The 22,473-nt window shown below is 39.9% G+C and overlaps 1 long non-coding RNA gene across 1 annotated transcript in view; it reads left to right on the top strand.

The window, feature by feature from the left end:
- LOC116877349 overlaps nucleotides 1–22,030 on the top strand; it is a 29,334-nt gene extending 7,304 nt beyond the window's left edge. The window contains exon 3 of the long non-coding RNA XR_004384614.1: nucleotides 21,658–22,030. This is a non-coding gene — a long non-coding RNA (uncharacterized LOC116877349). The remainder of the gene's footprint in view (nucleotides 1–21,657) is intronic.
- The last annotated feature ends 443 nt before the right edge of the window (nucleotides 22,031–22,473 follow it).

Below are 22,473 nucleotides of genomic sequence, written 5' to 3'. Positions count from 1 at the left end.
ATCTTGTCCTCCCTTCACTTCAGCACCATTTCCTGTATTTTTATGGCATTTCTCTTTATGGCCAGGAATCCATCTATCCATCTGTCCGTTTGTTCACCCTCTCCTTCCCTCCATTCATGGATCCACTCGCTTACTATAAAGTGTTTACAGAGCCTCTCCTCTAAGAGACTTTTCAAGTAGTTGGGGTTACGATGATTAATAATAAACAGTCCCTGCCCTTCAGGAGCTTCTAGTCTATTGGAAAAAATTGAAAAATAAATAGGCGGTTACAGTTATCACATATTGTAACAAGTAAGGGTTATTGCCTTTCTGAGCACAAAGGGGGCACATGTAAACGGCTTTGATCATCCCCTTTTCTTTCTGGGAATCAGGTATATTCCATCTCATTGTGACTTCTGACCAACCTCATTAGACTCTTGAAGGTCAGGGCTAAAGTTCAGTTTATAAAAGGGAAGTGGAAAATGCCACACTCTGATAATGAAACCAGCTCACTTCAGAAGCAAAATACTGAGAGAAAACATGTTTTCCAGCTTGAGTCAGCTTGTCTTCCTTTCTTTTTTCAGATGACTTATTTGGAGCTCTGGAAAATGCTAGTATCTGAGTTATCAAGTCCCTTACCCAGTCAATTCAAAATATTTACCCTGAATTGCAAATTTACTTTCCAGGCTTCGTTGGGTGCATTACAGAGTTTACAGTTGAAGATGTCTCAAAAGTACAATTATTTTGTCATGCACCTTAACTCTGAACATGTTGATGAAGCAAACTACCTTGTAGTTCTTTCCAAATGTTCTAGACCCAGTAGGGCCCTCACATTTCCAATGCATCTCAACTTGGAGCCCTGCTGCTGCTTCATTGCACCCTCCACAGGTTTCTGAGGCTAGCTTTGACTTAGACCTGCTTCACTTTCCCAAGGGCAACATTTTGCCCTTCATCCTACTGCTTCCAAAATGCATTAAGTTAAAGGTCTTATCATTCTTGGATCCCTTATTCAGTCAATTCTTTTGCTTTGCAAAACACCCTGATATTTGTAACAAACACCCCGAGTGTCTCAGCCCATTGTTGGCCTGATCCAATAATAGCTCAAATATCCAAAAAATCCTCTGGTATAGAAAAATAAATACCATTAGCACCTGGTAGATTCTAGACACTATGCTAAGTCTTTTAACTTGGGTGATTTCATTTAACTCTCAAAATAATCTTATAAGGTAGGTAGAACAGTACTTGGTACACAGTGGACACTCATAGAACACTGGCTGAATGAATGAGGAAATGACAATTCCTATCTTACAATCTAGAAAACCACAGATGAGAGAGGTCATGTCGTTTCGAGACCTCTTAATGGCCAAGCAGGTTTGCCTCTTCCTTGTCTGTGCCCTCTGTAGCATGTGCTTTAGACCAGTAAGTCGTTAAATATACTCTCTGAGAAGGCTTATGTTGCATCACCATCTGACGCCCTAAGGATTTTCTAAATCATTGTAATCAACACTTACTAAGCCCCCTCAAGTAACCCAAATCCTTTAATCCTCAAATGTAAAAGCAAAAAGTGAGGCTTTATCTTTGTGTCTGTGTTAGATAAAAGTCTCTCCTGAAACTCATTGGTCTTGGGTATCAATTATCCAGAGAAGCATAGAAAAATTCTCAGGAAAATTCACATGGCAAAATTAGTTTTAATGGCTTTAATTGACGTAAGAGCCATGAAGTAACTCTAGCTTCCTGACAAAATCTCTGCCACATCACCCCTTGTCTGCCCCGTTGAGCTCCAACTCCTTTCCAGGCTTCAGGTCCCTCCTCCCTCTCTCCTGCTCCCAGCATGCCCCTCTCTGTCCTGAGCCTTCCACCGCTCCCCCTCAGTGTATTGTTACGTGTGAGCCATTGCTTATGATCCATCCCACACCTGAAAGACTTCTGTGTCTCCCCATGACTCATGTGCACGTGTGTGTGTATGTCTGTGTCTCCCCATGACTCATGTGCACATGTGTGTGTGCATGTGTATCTGTGTCTTCCCATGACTTATTAAAAGTAAGGCCTTTTCTCATTTCACTTACAGTCCTGCCTCCTTTTCCAATAGTGGACATGTGCTTTAGTGGACATTTGTAGCACTGGCTGTATAGTCCTTAGTCTTGTTTTCCCAAGTGGACTGGACATTTTTTGGTCCCATCTTAAGATACTCCTAAAGATGTCTTAATTATTTCTGGGTGTGAGAGGTAGGCAGTGTTAAGTCCTATTAAATACTATTGATAAACCACCTTCATCCCCTACTGGGCACCAAATAAAAGAGGAAACCTGACGTTTTCCCACCCATCTTGGCCTTAGTTCTGAATTTTTTCTACAAAAAAAGGATAATCTTCCTGGTAATGTCCATTTACAATTTTCTTTGTCTCCTTATAGTGTACTGTGGGCTCTCTTCCTCAAATCCAACAGGCCCAAATATGAACTCTCTATTTCCCCAGATCTGTTCCTTTGTGTGTCTTCCTTATCTAAATTAATGATAGTACCTCTACCATGTCACCACCTAATTTAATCATATAACTCTTCTCCACCCACCCTAACTTCTCTCTCTCCTAAATTCAATCAGTCAGCAAGTCCTTGTTATTTATCTACTGAATATATTCTAAATTGTCTACTCTTTCCATTCCCCATTATTCCTATCTTAGTTCAGACCCACATTATTTCTTTCCAGGACCGTTGCATTATTTCCTTATGTGATTTCTCTCCTCCTGTCTCTCCTAACTCCCCTCCAACCCATTTCCTATATGGCTGTGTCACTCTCTTGCTTAAAAATCTTTCAGTGACTTCTTATAAAACCCAGTCCAATTTTATCATGATTTTTAGCTTAATTCAATCTAATCAGAAAAAATCTGTGAAATCTCTATGTAAGATAACTTGCTAAGATTTTCTTTGTAGCTAAATACATGACCAGTATTAGTAGATGTTTCATCAAAATAGGAAAGAATATTATGATTTTTGTCTCTAATTCACAAAGAGAAAGGTCTATATTCCTTATTTGCAGTGTCCATATCTTGACATGTTTCTACTAAATTGGGTTCGATTATATTTTTCAGTAGAGTGTTTGTTATTTTGTGTTTATTTGATATTTGGAATTGAAAAACCTACTTACCAATAACTATGTTATAATGGTGTTTTGTCAGTTTCCTTATATTTCTAGTTTGTTGGTTTGTTTTTGTTTTTTAGTTGGAAGATATATTTCAAGCATTCATTTTTGCAACTGGGGAAACTTCTTTGTTGAGAAGATTTATACCATTATTTAAAAAAAAAAAACTTTGGAAATAAAAATGTCTTTCATGATTTGACTTCCCTTTAACTCTCCAAGCTTTTCTTCCGCTATTCCCTACTTTTCTCTTACATACCACTAATATAGCCTGCTTCTGGTGTTTCAGCTCTTTCCAAATATACTTATAATATTGCCCTTCCTGACATTCTTATGTAACTATGACTCGACCTTTGTATCTGAGCTCAGCAGTTATATCCTGAAACTCTTTGTAAACCCTCGGCACCTGTACTAACCTGTCTTCTCATATCCCACCTTATGTTATCTGTGTACACGTCTGTGTTTCTCACTAGATGGTAAGTCCCTTAAAATCATGGACCAGGGGGCACCTGGGCGACTCAGTCAGACCTTCAGCTCAGGTCATGATCCTAGGGTCCTGGGATTGAGCCCCTAATTGGGCTCCCTGCTAAGAGAGAAGCCTGCTTCTCCCTTTTCCACTTACCCTGCTTGTGTTCCCTCTCTCACTGTCTCTCTGTCAAATAAATAAATAAAATCTTAAAAAAAAAAAAAGAGCATGGGCCATATTTTCATCTTTTTTTTTCTTTTGCTCCCACACAAGGCCTGAAACATAGTAGGTCGCTTCATTTTCATGTATTGTACCCAACCAAACTGAACTCTCAATGGTCACCAGACTTGGAGACTTGTCCCATTCTAACCCATCCTCCTAATGTCCAACATGATTGATCATCTTGGGTTTCCATCATCCCTTCACTTCCCACTGGATGTTCAACCTGACTTCTCCAGTATAAACTGGAGTGCTTAACCAACGTCTAAGTTTTTTTGCCTCATCTTCTGGGAGTAACCACCTCAGGGTTTGTGCTCTCTTGCCTCAGAAGTAGTTTCTTGTGATTCAGCATCACCCTCTAGAGACTGAGTGGTAGAGAGATGTACCCATCAGACATCATGGCCTTTCAATACTTTTTGTTTGGGATCTATGCTCTTCAAGCCACTTATAGTTGTTGTTGAACTTACTATATTGAAAAGTTGTTGATCAATAAACAATATCACCTATGATCATCAGAAGTTTTATTTTTCATTATAACTGCATTAATTTGTATTATGTGTTAATTAATTAGCTTCTTGAATAATTAGATGTTTTTTAAAAGATATATTTATTTATTTATGAGAGAGAGAGTGCAGGGGGAGAAGCAGAGGGAGAGGGACAAACAGAATCTGCTCAGAGCATGGAGCCTGGTGTAGACTCCGATCCCAGGACCCCAAGAACATGACCTGAGCTGAAACCACAAGTCAGGTGCTCAACTGACTGAGCCACCCAAGCGCCCCTTGAAGAATTAGCTTATATAACCATTACTGATTTATTCAGAGTCCTTAAGTTATAAGAACTAAAACTCAATCATACTAGCTTGTGTGTGGAGCAGGGGGAGGATCCTTTAGGTGCAGCAATAAGGGAGCCGGATATCATGGGAATTCATGAACAGAGCTTATGAAACTTTGGAGAACTGAGCCAGGAAAGCTGTCAGAACCTGGGCCGGCCCTCCCTCCCTCTCTTGTGGGTCTTCTTTCCCATTACCCTTTTCTTTCCCTATACTCTGCATATCTTTCCATTTCTTCATAGCATCTACATATTCTTATTGCATTATGAATTTGACTTACACAATCTATCATGGCCTCTTCAGCTTTTCTCTGTGTTAATTTCATTCTCTCTCTCTCACTTTCTTTTTCTCCACCCCCCCCCCCAATTTTTCAGAAAGAGAATTGGTGTCAGGTTAAGCTATGGATAAATGTGTCTGTAATTAGTCAACTTTGCTTTATCTCTATGACTACTATTTTGGTCAAATGATGATCATTTCTCACTTGAATCGGTACAATGATCTTCCTACTACCATCTTCCTCCACTCCCAATCCATTTCCCATATCTTTCAGAGATTTCTCACTGCCTACATGATAAAGTACAACTACTTTAACTTCCTTATAAGACACTTCATGTTCTAGCCTCATGACCTCGTCCCCAGGTACTTCACCAGCCTCATGTCTTACTTCTCAATCTTGTACTCTGCCTCATATCATACTGAAATTATTTAAGTTGCTTAAAATACACTGTGTTTTCTCTTACCTCTAGTTATATGCTCTTCCTTCCATTTGGAAAACTCTTCCTCCTCTACAACTGGCCTTCTCTTACTTAGCTTTCAGCCCCCAGCTTAAACATCACTTCTTCCAGGAAGTTTTCCTTGGTCAGGTTAATTGACTATGCTGCTAGATGCTTCCATAACTTTCTCTATCATAACAGAGCAATTTATGTCTGCCTATTTAATCATCAGGCTTTCGAGAAGAGTGTAAGACTCATGATAGCAAAGAATGTGTCTGTTTTGTTCACCATTGTATTCCTGGCATATAACAGTCACTTAATAAATATTCGATAAATGAGTGTAGGGCCTACCATAGGTAATTGATATTATTGGAAGCAGGGTCAGTTCATGGCATATGGATGTACCTTTATCCTAACTAATGTGTCTTAAGCAGGTATGTGAGAAGAGAATCTTCCCTTAGTAGGGGCTGTGGTGCTATTAGACAGCATGATGGAAACGTTTAACACAATTACCCAAAATCTGATTTGTCAGATTTGGTGACCCAGAAGATTAAATGACTACTAGGTTGTGAGAGTCCTGTGAAGCTCAGCCCGAAGCAACTTAGTGACTGCCCTCTGCACCCCCATCATAACAAAACTAAAATTCCAGCTCCTTCCCATGACCTGCAAGTGCTCACATGATGAGGCCTCTGTGTGACACTCTCAGTCCATCCCATCCACAGTTTCACTCACTCAATCCCTCCAATAATGCCAGATGTTTCCCATCTCAGAGCCTTTGCACTTTCTGTTCATTCCGCTTGGAGCTCTCTTCCCTAGATCACTGTACAGTGGGGTCTTCCTTTACATTCTTTGGTTCTTACCAAAAACATCACCCTCTTCAGAGAGGACCTCCCAATAAAAGGGCCCTGACTTCTTCATAATACTCATCACAAACTAAAATTATCTGGTATGTTTGCTTGCTTATTCTTTGTCATCTCTATTTAGAAGGTAAGCTCTAAAACAGCAGGGAATCTAGATGTATTATAAGAATCTAGAACAGTATTTATGACAATAGTTGCTCAATACATCACTGAATGAATGAATGAAGGAATGGCAAGGCTTGGGCCCAGAGTTAACATAGGATTTTTTTAATCTGAACCTTCTTCAGCTTTGTACTACTTTATTGTTTCCTAAAATAAACATAAGAAGGAGATAGTCTCGTGAAATATATGTCAGCTATCCCAGATAGAGGCCTGTATGCTATCCACTTTTCCCTGCAAACTCCTCCAGGATCCCTCATCTCTCCCTGACCCACTTCTGACCTTGACCCTCTATCCTGACAGCCCAGGGCAGGGTCAGACCTCAGCAGTCTCTTTTTCCCTGCTGGCTAGGGCCATTCTGGGTACTACCTAGGCTCCTGAGGCCCATGCACAACAGAAGCTATATGAATAACAAGTATTACTTGGAATAGGAAAGAGAGTTAGAGCTCTATGATACCTGGACTTCTTCCTGTCTCACTGTCCTGGATGCACAGACATAGACCAGTCTCTTCTTTAGTACCGTGTATGTAAAGTTGACTGACCAATATCTTGGGATGCAAACTATCCAAGAAAGTACAATTCTGCAAAAATTTAAATATGCATTTGTCAGAATGGTCACTTGTCAAATGTTTCTGTTCCACCATTCTGCCACTTCATCTGTAAGTCTGGCATCAAACCCATGGCAGTGTTGGTATCTATAGATTCAGGGAGGAATCACTGATGCCACTAAAACCAAATGATCTCAGTTCCCTTTGAAACTGTAAGGCCTTTGTTGAGGAACGACACAACAGTCCTGCCAGAACCTGAGAAATACCTTTGGGCCCCTTTGTACAGCACACTGGCCTGGCAGGAGCATTGTGTACAAGTCGATCTTGGAAGTGGATGGATTGCCTGGTCATCCAGCAAATGAGGCATTACGCGTTTGTCTGGTTGAGAAGAGATAAAAAGCATGGATCAGACACAGTGAAATGTGGCCAACGTTTGGCAGGGGCTTTCCAGTGAAAATAAAAGGTCTTAACAAAGAGTGGAGCTTGCATTTTCAGATCTCCTAGGAGAGAGAATTTGGTGTCTGTAATTAGAAATTTTATATCAGGTGTTAGATTCACAAAATGGGCTGGCCACTCTCTGGAAGCCTGACTGCAGAGGACAGAGAGTCACTGTGTTCACGGCTGGCTTGGGGCTGCCTGAGGGGAGTAACCTGTGGGTTGGTTTGAGGTCCAGACCTGGCTGAGGCCCAGCATGTCGAAGAGCAGCAAGTTATCCAAGAAGAGGCAAGGGCCAAGCACCAGAGAATCTGCAAAGACAAAGAAGCTACTGTTCAACCCTGACGAGTACCAAGAAACCTCCTTTAACCTCATTGCTTTTATTCAAACATTTAGCAGGAAACTCATCCTTATGCCTTCCATGGTAAAAATCTTCTGGCCAGGATTGAAATCAGATAACACAAGGATAGATGTATTTGAAAGTAAATGGAAAAATGGGAAAGAATAATGATGTCGTTCTCTTAAGAAATCTCAGTGGGCTGGGAATTTGGTGGTTTTGAGGTGAATTCAATTCTTTATTTCCTGGCACTTGGATATTTGTCTCTGCCTTTGCAGGGGATACAGTGACTCATTTGCACACAGGGTCATACAGTGATTTCTGGATGGTGATAAACATTCAGAGAGACAAGGTTAAGGTGATCTGAGGCCAATTTTACTGATTGAACTACAGTGTTTAGCTCATAGGGTGTTTTCCTAAATTAAATCAAATCAGTAAACATTTATCAAGCATCTGCCTATCATACGAGGGGCTAATATGCAAAAATGAGCAGGATTTGAAATGCAGGGAAATGAAAAACAAACTGGCAGCCTGGAGCTTATAGTTAAGCTTTTTCTGAATTGTCTCCACAGTTAGATACAGGAAGGGAACGAACTTTGTAACAGCCAAAAGGGAAACTTTTCTGGGAAATCTCCCTTAATATAGCCAAAACAAATATTTAGATCTGGGAGAAAACAAAAGTTAAAGTGAATGTAAAACTGGTCTCCACATTAATATGCTAAGAAAGTCAACCAACTTTAATAAAAATACTGAACGTTTACTATGCGGTAGGTACTGGTTCTATGAAATTAAAAAGACTTGGCCAACATGCAAATTTAAACATGTATTATTCCATGCAGGAAGATGTTCCATTGTCCTCATTTGGAGGGGGTGTTGTTGTTGTTTAGAGATATTAGTTATAGAAGAATTTTTTTTAAATATTGTATTTGAAGCTCATGAATTTGGCAAAATCTATTATAGATTCCTTGTGTATTGACAGAGCCATGTGGGTCATGGTATAATTAGGTGGATTTGTACTTGGTTAATTGGCCATAACCAGCTGCACTGGTTTGTTGAATGATGGCTGCAGCACCCCTGAAGATTCTTTTCTTCTTTTTTTAGATTTATTTATTTATTTATGAGAGAGAGAGAGAGAGAGAGAGAGAGAGAGTTTGCAGAAGGGAGGGGAAGGGAGGGGAGAGCAGAGGGAGACAGAATCTTTTTTTTTAAGATTTTATTTATTTGACAGACAGAGATCACAAGTAATCAGAGAGGCAGGTAGAGAGAGGGGGAAGTAGGCTCCCTGCTGAGCAAAGAGCCCGATGCGGGGCTCCATCCCAGGACCCTGAGATCATGACCTGAGCTGAAGGCAGAGGCTTTAACCCACTGAGCCACCCAGGCGCCCGGGAGAGAGAATCTTAAGCAGACTCCCCGCTGAACCCAGAGCCCAACACATGCAGAGATCTCACAACCCTGAGATCATGACCTGAGTTGAAACCGAGAGTCAGATGCTTAACCGACTAAGCCACTCAGGCACCCCGTCCCAGAAGATTCTTGAAGACATTCAGGCTGTTGGGGCTAACTGAAATATCACATACCTTTGCTTTGCATTGGAATTATATTGACTTTATTCAGCCAACACTAGCTGAGAAAAGCAGGAATGAACATTTAGAATGTATGTAATTCATTCATTCCTCCAGCTAACCTAAATTATATCCTTAAATCAGGTTATACCACCAGAAGATATATTCCAGGACATTAAGTTAGCCTTTCACAAAATTGTCTTTGTTGGCTCCAGAGGGTTCTGGGAGGCAAGGCTTCTAGAAAAAAAGGGATATGAAAACTCCTGATAGGTTGGAACTTCTGTAAAAGTAAATGGAGAATTATTATGAGAGATTACAAGAAGAAAAAGAAATAGACATTACTGGAAAAACCAAAAAGCTGTATAAGAGAGGATAATGACATTAATATCCTGCTTTGTTCTGCTCTGAATGACAATTATACATATTATGATATCATAAACATCATTGAGCACTTAAACATGGTTTAATGGTAGTTTACCTGAAAAATACTAGAATTTTTATTTTAAGAGATAGACCTTGCACTCTCAGGGGAGTGGGGAGGAAGGGCAGAGGGAGCAGGAGAGAGAGAATCATAATCAAGTTGCACACTCAGTGTGGAGTACAGTTCAGGACCCTGAGATCATGACCCGAGCTGAAAACAAGAGTTGAACACTTAACCAACGGAGCCACCCAGACACCCCCAGAATTTTTATTTTTTTTTAATATTTTATTTATTTGACAGAGAGAAACACAAGCAGAGGAATGGGAGAAGGAGAAACAGGCTTCCCGCTGAGCGGGGAGCACAATGCGGGGCTCAAACCCAGGATACTTGGATCATGACCTGAGCCGAAGGCAGACGCCCAACAGCTGAGCCACCCAGGAACCCTCACCCCCAGAATTTTTAAAATAAACTTTTATTTTAGAATAATTTTAGACTAACAAAATATTATGAATCAGGTAGTAGAGAGATTCCAATATATTCCACACTAGTTTCCCCAATTATTAATATCTTATGTTGGTATATTTGTCACAATTAGTGAACCAATTCTGATACATTATTAACTAAACCCATGCTTTATTCAGATTTCCTTAGGTTTTACCTTGTGTTCTTCTTCTGTTCAGAATCCATCTAGGATACTACCTTACATTTAGTTGTCATGTCTCCTAGGGCGCCTCTTGATTGTGACAGTTTCTCAGACTTTCCTTGGTTTCAATGGCCTTGACATCTTGGAGAAGTCAGCTGCTTTGTAGAATGTCCCTCAGTTGGATTTGTTTGATGAGGTTATGAGTCTGGAGGAAGATTACAACAGAAAAATGCCATTCTCATCATATTATATCAATAGCACTTACTACCTACTTGACTTATAACTGCTGACATTAATTTTGATCACCCAGTTGAGATAGTATTTGCCACATTTCTCCACTGAGAGATTTCTTCCCCCATCCTTTCCATACCGTACGTACTATTAGGAAGGAAGTTACCATGAACAGCATACACTTAGGTAGCAGGGAATTTATGTACCAACTCCTTGAGGGTAGAGTAGCTACATAAATTACTTAGAATTTTACATGAGAGATTTGTCTATCCTCCCCAATGTATTTCTTTATCCAATCATTTATTTGCATCAATATGGACTCATGAATACTTATTTTATATTTTAGGTTATAATTCAATATTGTGTTACTCATTTTGTTATTCAAATTGTTCCACTTTTCATTATTGGGAACTCTTTCAGTTGACTCCTTTGACCCTTTGACATAATACGCCATTGCAGATCTTTTCTTTTCTTTTCAACACTTCCTTACTTTCTGGAACTAAATAGATGCCCAAGTTCATCTTGTATATTTCTTGTCCCAACACTAGAACCAGCCATTTCTCCAAGGAAATAAAGAATTGTATTATAAACCAGAAACCAAAATCTAGGCCTTAAGTGTGTTTGTTGCTACCAAGGGAAAAGGATCATGGCTTCTTGGCCCTCTCCAGCTGACAGATCAAGGAAATATATGTGTATGTACTAATCAGAGGACACACACACACACACATATTGCTCTTTTTAACCATCTGTATCTTTGTTAAGTAAACATGAGTTCATACTGATGTGTCCAACTCTAATCCACCACCATATGGATTATTCCAGCCTTGCCATCTTGCTTGTTTATAACATCCTACCCCCATAGTGAGATATATGGCTCCCACATTTACCATCTATTTATTTACCTGTTCACTTCCAATATACGTGGAGAGTGGTTTCAGAATTGTTAACCTATACTTACTTGAGGAAAAAAAAAACTTTATTAACTAGACTACAGTGCTTATATCTCCTTTATTTTGCCTTTAGTCTTATGGATGAAACTTACTTAGATAAGCACCTTTTATATTCACCGCCTTCACTGAGATTGTTTCATACATTTATAATATAGTTTAATGACTTTTTATTAACATATAATATATTTTTAAAATTATTTTTACTAACATATAATGTATTATTTTCCCCAGTGATACAGGTCTGTGAACCATCAGGCTTACACATTTCACAGCACTCACCATAGCATATACCCTCCCCAATGTTTATAACCCAACCAACCTATCCCTACACCCTCACCCCTAAGCAACCCTCAGTTTGTTTTGTGAGATTAAGAGTCTTTTATGGTTTGTCTCCCTCCCAATTCCATCTAGTTTCATTTTTTCCTTCTCTACCCCCAACAGCCCCCACCCTGCCTCTCAAATTCCTTATATCAGAGAGATCATATGATAATTGTCTTTCTCTGATTGACTTATTTCACTCAGAATAATACCCTCTAGTTCTATCCATGTCATTGCAAATGGCAAGATCTCATTTCTTTTGATGGCTGCATAGTATTCCAGTGTGTGTGTGTGTGTATGTGTACCATATCTTCTTTATCCATTCATCTGTTGATGGACATCTAGATTCTTTCCATAGTTTGGCTATTGTGGACATTGCTGCTATAAACATTCGGGTGCACGTAACATATAATGTATTATTTGTTTCAGAGGTGTAGGTCTGTGACTTGTCAGATGATTTTGCCTGCATTCCCTCCTAGGGTCTTCCAACTTCCAAAGTAATTTTTTATATTTGTATACATTAAGGTTCACTCTTTGTGCTGTAAAGTTCTATGAGATTTTATAAATGCATAGTGTCATGTATCCATTACAACATCATGCAGAATAGTTCACCACCCTAAAAAATCCTCTGTGCTTCACCTTTTCAACCCTCTCCACTTCCTGAGCCCTTGGCAACCACTGATCTGTTTACCATTTCAACAGTTAAGCTTCTTTTAGAATGTAATATAAATGGAATCATAGAGAAGGTAGCCTTTTCGGACTGGTTTCTTTCATTTAACAGTATGTATTTAAGATTCTTTCATGTCATCGCTTGGCTTGATAGCTCATTCTTTTTTATTGACAAATAGTAATATATTATATGGATATATATTCTATTGATTATCCAACATATTGAAAGACATACTGGTTGTTTCCACTTAAACATTATTTTAATAAATTGCAAACTTAAAATGAATCAGCAAAAATTATATGACTTCAGGGGCGCCTGGGTGGCTCAGTGGGTTAAAGCCTCTGCCTTCGGCTCAGGTCATGATCCCAGGGTCCTGGGATCGAGCCCCGCATCGGGCTCTCTGCTCAGCAGGGAGCCTGCTTCCCTTCCTCTCTCTTTGCCTGCCTCTTTGCCTACTTGTGATCTCTGACTGTCAAATAAATAAATAAAATCTTTAAAAAAAATTATATGACTTCAAAAAAAGTTACTGTAACTCTAGTATGAATTGAGAGAAGTAAGGCAGTCATAATAGTAGTTGCCGTATACCTTGACATAGTGGTGAAGAACACAGGCTCTGAATTTGGACTGTCACCTCCTAAGATGTGTGAGCTGGGCTAGGTTACCTAAATGTTCTGGGCCTTGGTGTCCTTGTTTGTCAACAGGGAAAGTAATTGTACCTATCGAGCATTAAATACTACTTGGCTTGATAAATGTTAGCGATTATTATAACTTACAATCTTTCCACATATCATGTAACAAGCACTTTATATATATTATTTATGCCTTCCAACAAGCTTTCAAAGGAGTACGATTGTCCCCTCTTGTAGATGAAGAACCTGAAATGCAGAGGCCATAAATCAATGGAATCAGAACTTGAACTGAGATCTATACTACTGTAAAGGCTCTGATCTTTTAACCTACTGTGATTCTCCAGAGCATAAGAGAAGTCCCCTTTTATTCAGCTGTAGACAAACGGTACCTCAAATATCATCTTCACTTTGAGTCACTACATTTTATGAAGGGCCAACTAGAATGTGTGAAAGAGACAGTAAGCAAAGTGCTGAAACATCTAGAAACCCTTTTAAATGAGGTGCTACTGAAGGAACTGGGGATGATTGGTATGGAAAGCAAAAAGTTGGGAAGGAAATATAGTAAAATGGTAACAATATGCATCTCTTAATGGTAGGTTAACAGAAAATTTAAATTTTTTTATGTTTTCCAGATTTTTGAAGATGAACAAGTTTTTCTTTTGTTTTGCCTTTATTTTTTATTCTTTTATAATAGAAGAAAAAGCACTTTAACAAATCATAGTTAAGAAGAAACTTGAGTGATGGAAGTTAACTAAACTTATTCTGGTAATCATTTCATAATATATACATATATCAGATCATTATGTTGTATACCCTAAGTTATACAATATTATATTTCATTTGTATCTCAATAAAACTACAACAAAATAATGGTTATATACAAATATCAAGCACAATATTTAAGCCCTTTTTAAAAAAATGAATTATTCAGGTTTTATTTTGAAATATAAAACTGAGATTTTTGAAATGTATATTTGAAAACATAACCTTCTTTAATTCTATAAATACAATTCATATTGAGAAAAAGAATGAAAAAAGAAAAACCTTGATGGTCTGTTCTGTGAAAGATAGAATAAATGTATAACTTGTATAATACATTTGTAGTACTTATGTATTACTTATTATTCAGAAGACAGGTTAGACCCAATGTGTGATAATTATCTTGATGTACCTTTGGGCTTAAAATGAATGAAAATGGCTGATAGGTGAGGAGGACAGCTTTCTTCTATCAGGAAACGTTTAATCACAGGCTGGGGTCAGACCAGAGTAGATGACCTCTGAGTTCTCTTTCAGCTTTTATTCCATAACCTGGGCTTCTACTAATGAGCACAACATGTTTTTAATTGCTTTAGCTCATCATGCACAAATTGATGCTGCTAATATAAATGCATTTAGTTTATTACTTTTTAGGCCCCCAAGAAACCCTTAGCAATTTGCTTTATGTATGAGAAGAAATGAACCCCTATCTCCTTAGAATCAAATTGAGAACATCTATTCATTCAAACCAGTAGTATTAGTTTCCTAGGACTGCTGTAATAAATTGGCAGAACCAGAGGCGCCTGAGTGGCACAGTCAGTTAAGCAACCAACTCTTGGTTTCAGCACAGGTTGTGATCTCAGGGTCTTGAGATCAAGCCCTTCATCAGGCTCTACACTCAGCACAGAATCTGCTTATTCCTCTCCCTCTGTTTCTCTCCCTGCCCTGCCACGCGCCCCCCGCCCCGGCTCACTCTCTCATTCTCTCAAATAAAGAAAGAAATAAAAATCTAAAAAAAAAAAGTTGGTGAGATATTTTTATCATTCTCTATCTGACATTAACTCCTTAGTCTGGTTCTTCCTTTCTATAGCCCTGCCAGTCTTTCTGCCCCAAGTGCTTTCTAAGAAATTTCTGCTTTCACTTCCTCCAGGAAGACTTCCCTGACCACTGTTGTCTTACTCACCCTTACAGGCCCAGCATCTAGTGTGGTCCCTGGCATGAAAACAGAGTTTAATGAACATTTGTTGAAAAAATAAATGAACCTATGAAAGGAGGACAATAATGTTACCCACCTTTCTTTTGAGTTATGGAGAAGTGGTTAGTTTTCAATGATGCCTGGGGAATTTCAGGAAGATGAGACTTCATAGAAGGTCTGTTCATTCTAGAAAACCTTTCCATTGAAACCACATCTCAAATATTTAAAGAAAATAAAATGTTTAACCTAAACTGTTTTTTTTTTCTTGTATTCTTGAGGATCAAGAACGTAGGGAATTAAAGATAAATGCCATGCTTTCCATGGAGCCAATGATTTTAATTAACATTGAGCAATTCTGGACAATGGAAGTTTTTTGTTGTGTGGTGTTTGGGAATGAGGAGGATTGAGTTCTTCTGATGAGGCTCCAGGATATCACTAGGATGGTGGGTGAAGGAGATAAGAGGCTTTATTCAGACTGTGAAACTTCTGTTGTTGTAGAGCAGCCCCAGTTGGACTTACCAGAGATAACTGGCTTAATGAAAAGCAGTTTAGGGTCCCCTGGGTGGCTTAGTCGGTTAAGCGGGTGACTCTTGATTTTGATTCATATCATAATCTCAGGGTTGTAAGACTGAGCCCCACATCTGGCTCCACGCTCAGTGCTGAATCTGCTTGAGATTCTCTCTTCCTTTCCCTCTGCCACCCCCCAAAGGCAATTTAAGGGCACACTTGAGGCTTTGCAATTGATTTAAAAATTGAAGTTGCTGTCCTAAAAGCCAGCTAGTTGCTGGGAAACCACCTCTTCCCCCAGTAGCTTTTTGAGAGGTAATTCATGGTTTCAAAAACCATAAAGGGTGTTTTTGAGATGGAAGCTTTATCCTGAATTGAGTGTTATTTTCACCTGGGGTTAGAGGCTCGGAGGCCCATGCGCTAAAGTAGAATTTCAAGGTTTTTTCCTCTTGAAGAGAGTTAATGAATGTATTGGACTTGTTTTCTCATGTCCTGACTACTGGGAGAGAATTGCCTGACTCTAACTCTCTAGCCCACTCTTAATGGGTTTGACCTTGAACATGAACCCTCAAACTTACTCTGGTAACTGGCTGGGGAAACAAGCTTCAGGACTAGTGTTTGTTGGATTGCAGAGTAACCGTGACCACTGTTAATGGAATATTCCACTTCTGGTGGAGGATTTTATAAATATTTGGAGTTGCTTTTGAGAATCCCCAAGGTGAATATGGACAGAAAAGACTGAAAATAAGGTTTTACCATTTAGAGGCAAAACTACAGACATCTACAGTTTGTTTGGTGATTTTTAGCACCTCTGTCAACAACAAACCCAGCAACAATCACTGGTGCCCACTTTGTGTCAGGCAACATTTTGGCACTGGGGTCATATCAGAGCCCCCACCTTGCTTACATTCCAGGGGAAGTGATATTTAGCAAAACACACATCAACGAATAGAATGTTAGAAGATGACAAATGTTATGGAAAAAAACAGAGCAGGGTAAAGAGAATGAAATGTGGGGGTAGAATGCAGTAGGAAAAATGACAACCAGGTGGGCCTCCTTGAGAAAGGAGATTCCTGCAGGAAGTGAGAAGTTAGCCATTTGACTATTAAGGGACCAACAGATGAAGGCAGGGAGACTAGCCAGTTGGGGGCCCCTCAGGCAGGGTGGTTCTTGTATGCTTTAGGACTGGAATGGCTGGAGCAGAGTGAAAAGAGGGAAGAAGGAAAGGTCAGAAGGGCAATGCCAGGTCAAATGATGCTAGGCCTCATAGCCTAGCTCATAGTTTTTACTCTGAGTGAAAGGGGAGCCACTGCAGAACTTTGATCAGAGGAATAACATGATCTGACTTGAGTTTTAAAGAGATCCCTATGACTGCTGTGTTGGAAATAGCCCACAGATGTGAGGGGAGAAGCAGAGAGAACAGTGGGAAGGCAATCTCAGTAAATGCAGCTGAGGGATGATGGAGATGTGGACCTGTGATCAGAAGTGGAAAAACAAGATGTGGACCAGTTCTGGGCATGTGCTGATGGTAGAACTATCTTGATTTCTGGGTGAATGTGGTGCATGAGAAACAAGGAGAAGAGTCAAGAAGAACCCTATGTTTTTTTTGCCTGGACGAGGAAAATGAAGAAGCTGCTATCAACTGGGTTGAGGGGGGCCGCAGGTAGTGCTGTGCATGTTGGGGCCAAAGGGTGTAGATCAGGAATTCAGTTTTGTCTACCCAAGTGCAAGTAACAGCCAGTCTTAAGAGCTAACTTGCCTCAAGCTTCTGCGCTCCTTGCTTGCTGACCCAAGGCCCTTGGTGTGCAGGGGACTAACCTACTTCCCTTGAGACTTGCACACCACTGGCCTTGAGGAGTGAAGGACCAGAATTTCCCAGAAGATAAAGCCTGACCGCACTGGAAAACAGCTGCGGCTGATGCCAGCAAGTCTGTTCAGGGTCATGTCCACCTTGGACTAACTGCCAAGGCATCTGCTTCTCCTGCACGGAGCAGCCCCCTTCCCTGTCCCCCCTACTACCCTGCCTTCCCTTTTAAGCCCTTGCGGCTTCGCCTGGACAGGGAGGATGGTTTTCGGGGCATTAGTCCACCGTCTTCCCAGGTTGCCTGCTTCCTGAAATAGAACAACCTTTCCCTTCCCTGAAGCACTGGCGTCTCAAGTATTGGTTTTCCAGGAGGGTGTAGCCCTACCTGAGTTCAGAACCCTTTCTCTGTGCAGTAACAGAAGTATATAGTAGGAACTGAACATACAAGCCTGAGTTCAGAGGTCAGGTCTAGGTGGGAAATACACATTTAGGAGTCAGCTTACAGGTATTATTTAAAAAGACATCTGAGTGGCTCAGTTGGTTAAGCATCTGTCTTCAGTTCCAGTCATGAACTTAGAGTCCTGGGATGGAGCCCCACATCAGGCCCCCTGCTCCGTGGGGAGTCTGCTGCTTCTTTTGTCCCTAGCCCTGTCCATGCTCTCTCTTTTTCTCTCAAATAAATAAGTAAAATATTTTTAAAATTTTTTAAAAATAGAGCCCCTGGACTGGGTGAGATGACCAAAAGTGAGTTGGTGGAAATGAGGACCAAGAAGTGTCCCCCAAACGCTCCTCTGTGTAGAGTCAGGGTAGAGAGGAGGAGCCAGCCAGAGAGACTGAGAAGAGAGACCAGGGAGCAAGGAGAAAAATGAAGAGAGTGTGGCATGCTAGAAATCCAAGTGGAGAAAGTGTTCTCCAGGATAAGGGAGTGATTGACAGGTGCAGGGCTGCAGAGCCTCGAGCACAATGCATGCCAGCCGTTACCTGCAGCAACACGGGGGTTTTCAATGACCTTGCAATCTGAGTGAGGATGAAAACTAATTGAAGTGGGTATAAGGAAGGAATGGAATTGGAAACAAAATATTTAGATAACTCTTTGTAGGTGTTTCGCTGCAGAAGGAAACAAAGAAGTGAAGCGGTTGCTGGTGTGGAAAGTGGGGTGAGAGTGTTCTAAAAGTAGGAAAATAGCAGCAGATACAGTGATGGGAATGATAAGTACAAGATGAAACATTGACAGTTGGGAGGTGGGTGGACCACTGGCACAAAGCCTTCAGAGAGAGAGGGCTACGGGGAGAGAATGTTTTCTGACTTGGAGCAAGGAAAGGGCACAGGCAGTAGCTGGTCCAGCTGCAGGGCAGAGGGGAACAATGCTGGTGGCCAGGCACTTGTGGTGGCTGCAATGTGTGGGTGTTCAGGTTTCTCCTCTTTCTCAGTGAGTTAGAATTCAAGGTCCTAAGTTGAGAGTGGGAATCTAGGGGAAGGAAGTGTTGAAGGTTTGGAGAAAGAGGAAATAGCGAGAAATCGTGTCGAGGGCAGTGGAGAGGGTCTGAACAAGGACGCACAGTCTCCCGTACAGCCATCTGCAGCTTGTGTAGCCCAATGTGTGCTCTAGCCAAGGGACAAATAAAAATAAAGGCAGGGAGGTCAAAGGTATATGCAAGGCATTGTTTAGAAATCTTCAGATGCCCATTGATTTGCAACCTCTCTGCGTTAGTCTGTTAAGGTTCTTATAACAAGATACCCCAGACTCGCTTAAACAACAGACGTTTATTTTCTCACAGTTTTGGAGGTGGGAAGTCCAAGGTTTGGTTTGGTTTCTTCTGAGGTTTGTCTCGTTGGCTTACAGAAGGTCACCTTCTGGCTGTCTTCACATATTTCTGTAAAAACACCGATCAGATTAGACCAGGACGACCCTAACAGCCTCATTTTAACTTAATCACTTTGAATGCCCTATCTCCAAATGCAGTTACATTTGGAGGTACTGGGGTATGAGGGCTTCATTACATGAATTTTGAGGGCGCACAATTTAAATCACAACATTGTCCGTCTATGCAATGCATCCCAGAGAATCATCTCAACATACACTTTATTTGTGTATGTTTGCTTTAACTTTCTGTCCCCAGTACAAAATTTATACAGATTCTCCCTTTGGGAGCCTTAGATGGAAGGAGCTGTTTTTCTAAGAGGTAGGGTTGGTATCCTCCTTACTCTCCGATGCTTGCAAACTTTTTCAATCCACAGTAAAAATATATACTTTATATTTGACTCAGTACAGACACATATAAATATGTAACTGACAAGTTTGCACAAGTCAGTGCAATGTGCTTTGATGTCCAAGACATTTTCTGTTCTTCTCCATTTATTTTTCAAATTTATTTGAGATAAATAAATAATAGTTACATAGTTATATATAAATAATAGTGCAGCAAGGAAAGAATGGACTATTGATTTAACAAAAAACTGGATTCTATCCATTGAGAGGCAAGAAGAAGGGGAATGGGGCATGAAGGAGAGATGAACTCCTTATTCAACATAACAGGAAAGAAATTTCTCAAAGAGTTGAATAGAGATATAGAAAACATGCCAATTACTTTAAAATAGGGAAACAAAGCATAGAAGAAACAGTTTAGAATGTGCAGAGAAGCTGCCACAGGGAGAGCAGGATGTCACAGGATATGGGGGTTGAGGAGGTGTGACCGAGAGCTTTTTGTTTTTTGGTAGCTTCTGAGCGACATTTGACTTTTAAAATTTATATATAGATTGCTTGATAAAAATGAAAAATAATGTATAAAAATACACATAATATATGTAGCCACCCTGTTCTGCAGACTTTTAGGGATAGGCCGGTTGAATTTCCTGCTGCATACTCAAACCTCCACACCAAATGTTTATAGATGCTTTTTACTCAAAATCCCAAACTGTGCATTCGCAAGTGCTTGCATTTTAGACCAGAGGTTCCCAACCCTTTCCAATGTATGAAGACTCCTCTTTCTTTAAAAAGAAAGACAGGCAGTTCTCCAAAAGAAGACTGTCCACTTCATGAAGTGTTAAATAAAGTTTGTAAAAAAAAATAATAATAATTAAAAGGGAGGATAACCAGTGGCTGAGAGCATAGACCCTGGGGCCAGATTCTGTGTTCAGATCCCAGCTTTGCCACTTATTAGCTGTATGATTTCAGGCAAGTCTCTGAATTTCTCTGCTTTCTCAACTTCAACATCTGCAATGTAAAGACGGTAACAGTACTTCCCTCCAGAAGCTGTTGTGAAAATTAATTGAGTTCATTTTTTAAAAAATGCTTAGACCAGGGCTTGGTGTGTTAAATACATAATATTTCACAAGAAGGTAGTTCTTACCCTTTTGAATCTATAGATTGAGAAACAACATTCAGAATTACTATGAATTAGTTATCTAAATACTATTAAAACATATAATATTCATATTAATTATAATATCTATAAAATAATTCATATTTTCTTTATCACACCAGAATCTTCAGTTTGCAAAAGAGTATACTTGTAGAAAATGCTGTTACTTTTCAGTCTGTGGACAATGTTCAATGTGCATATGATTTTGTAGTAAATCTGAGGAGGACTGGAGTTCACAACACACATATACTGTCCACCTACTGACCATCCATGCCTGTAAAGTAGGACTATAATTGGTCATTTTTAACTGATGAGAGTCCTCCCAGAATTTTTATGTGGAAGCTACACTAATAGGATATCTCCCCTCCTCCCACCAGAATCATGACCCAAGATCAACCTGTGAGAACTGAGTAAACAAAACCAACACAGACTTCAAGAGCTAAGGCCCTCTGAAACTTAACATGAGAAATTATTGACCAGAGCTACTGAGAGGCATGTTTAGAATACAAATGTCATTAGGAAGCTTAAATCTAACATATTCCATTGTCTAACAATTGACTATATTCAGAGAAGGGGTTAGCCAAGAGCAGAAGTAGGGGATGGTTGGCAAAGAAAAGGTGTCCTTAGGTCTCTTGCACTGTCTGGGGAAGAAGAACACTGACCTATGAGCACAAAATTTCTTTGATACAAACACCCCTACGCTATGGAGATACAAATACTGATGATGGTTGCATTGGTTAATTTTTTTATCTATCTTCATTTTTTCAAATCCAAATTTACCAAGCAACATTCTGGTGATATTTTTCTTCCTGTATAATTTGTCTGTAAGTAAAATTGTGTTTGGCATTATTACTTTTCCTTGTAAGTGAATAAATCAGCATTCTGTATTATACAGCAGTTGCTATGAATGGCTTTTTTTTTTTTTTTTTTTTAGCATGAGTCCCCAAGAAAATCCTCAAGTCTGGGTGCCCAGCAGGAAGAAGGCTCAGCATTTCCAAAAGAACAGGCCTGAGGACAGGATGATGGAATGATGGATACAGGTACTCCTGCCTTAATCCCAGCTGTTCTGTAGGTGACATCTTTCCATCTTGTCTTTTAAAATCTCACACCCTAACCTGATACAGAACCCACATTCCCCATACTGTTGCAACTTTGAGTTTTCCTGGTAGGGAAAGTCCCCAACTATAGTGTTCTCTCCAGGAAAAGTGAGCTAAGGTCGAGTTTTGGCTTTAATTTGGAATCTATGTTATATTGATTATTTAAACCATTTTCATAAACTACCACTTACATGTTATCTTGACTCATTCAACAGTGAGTTGAACTCAATCAATGAACAAAACACTTTGTTGGGAGAGATACAATTATAAAGATGGATTATGAGAATGTAGAAGTAACCCAAGTGTCTGAAAGGATAAGCAAAATGTGCTATCTACATATAAGGGAATATTATTCAGCCTTGAAAAAGAAGGAAATACTGACACATGCTAAAGCAGGGATGAAAGTGGAAGACATTCACTAAGTGAAATAAGGCAATCCCCAAAAGACAAATGCTGTATCATTTCATTTATTTGAGGTCCCTAGAGTAGTCAAATTCAGAGAGAGAGGGAAAGTAGAATGGTGGCTGTTAGAGGCTGGGGTAGGAAGGAATGGGGAGTTGTTATGGCACAGAGTTACAGTTTTGCAAGATGGAAAGAGGTTATGGATGGTAAGGTTATAGGTGGTGGTCATAGTAGCATAACCACATGAATGA

The sequence above is a fragment of the Lontra canadensis genome, unplaced genomic scaffold (genome assembly GCF_010015895.1).
Source record: "Lontra canadensis isolate GAN:19392208 unplaced genomic scaffold, GSC_riverotter_1.0 scaffold51, whole genome shotgun sequence".
Taxonomy (NCBI): domain Eukaryota; kingdom Metazoa; phylum Chordata; class Mammalia; order Carnivora; family Mustelidae; genus Lontra; species Lontra canadensis.
Note: the sequence above shows the minus strand (reverse complement) of the source record. Positions and strands in the feature narration are given on the sequence as shown.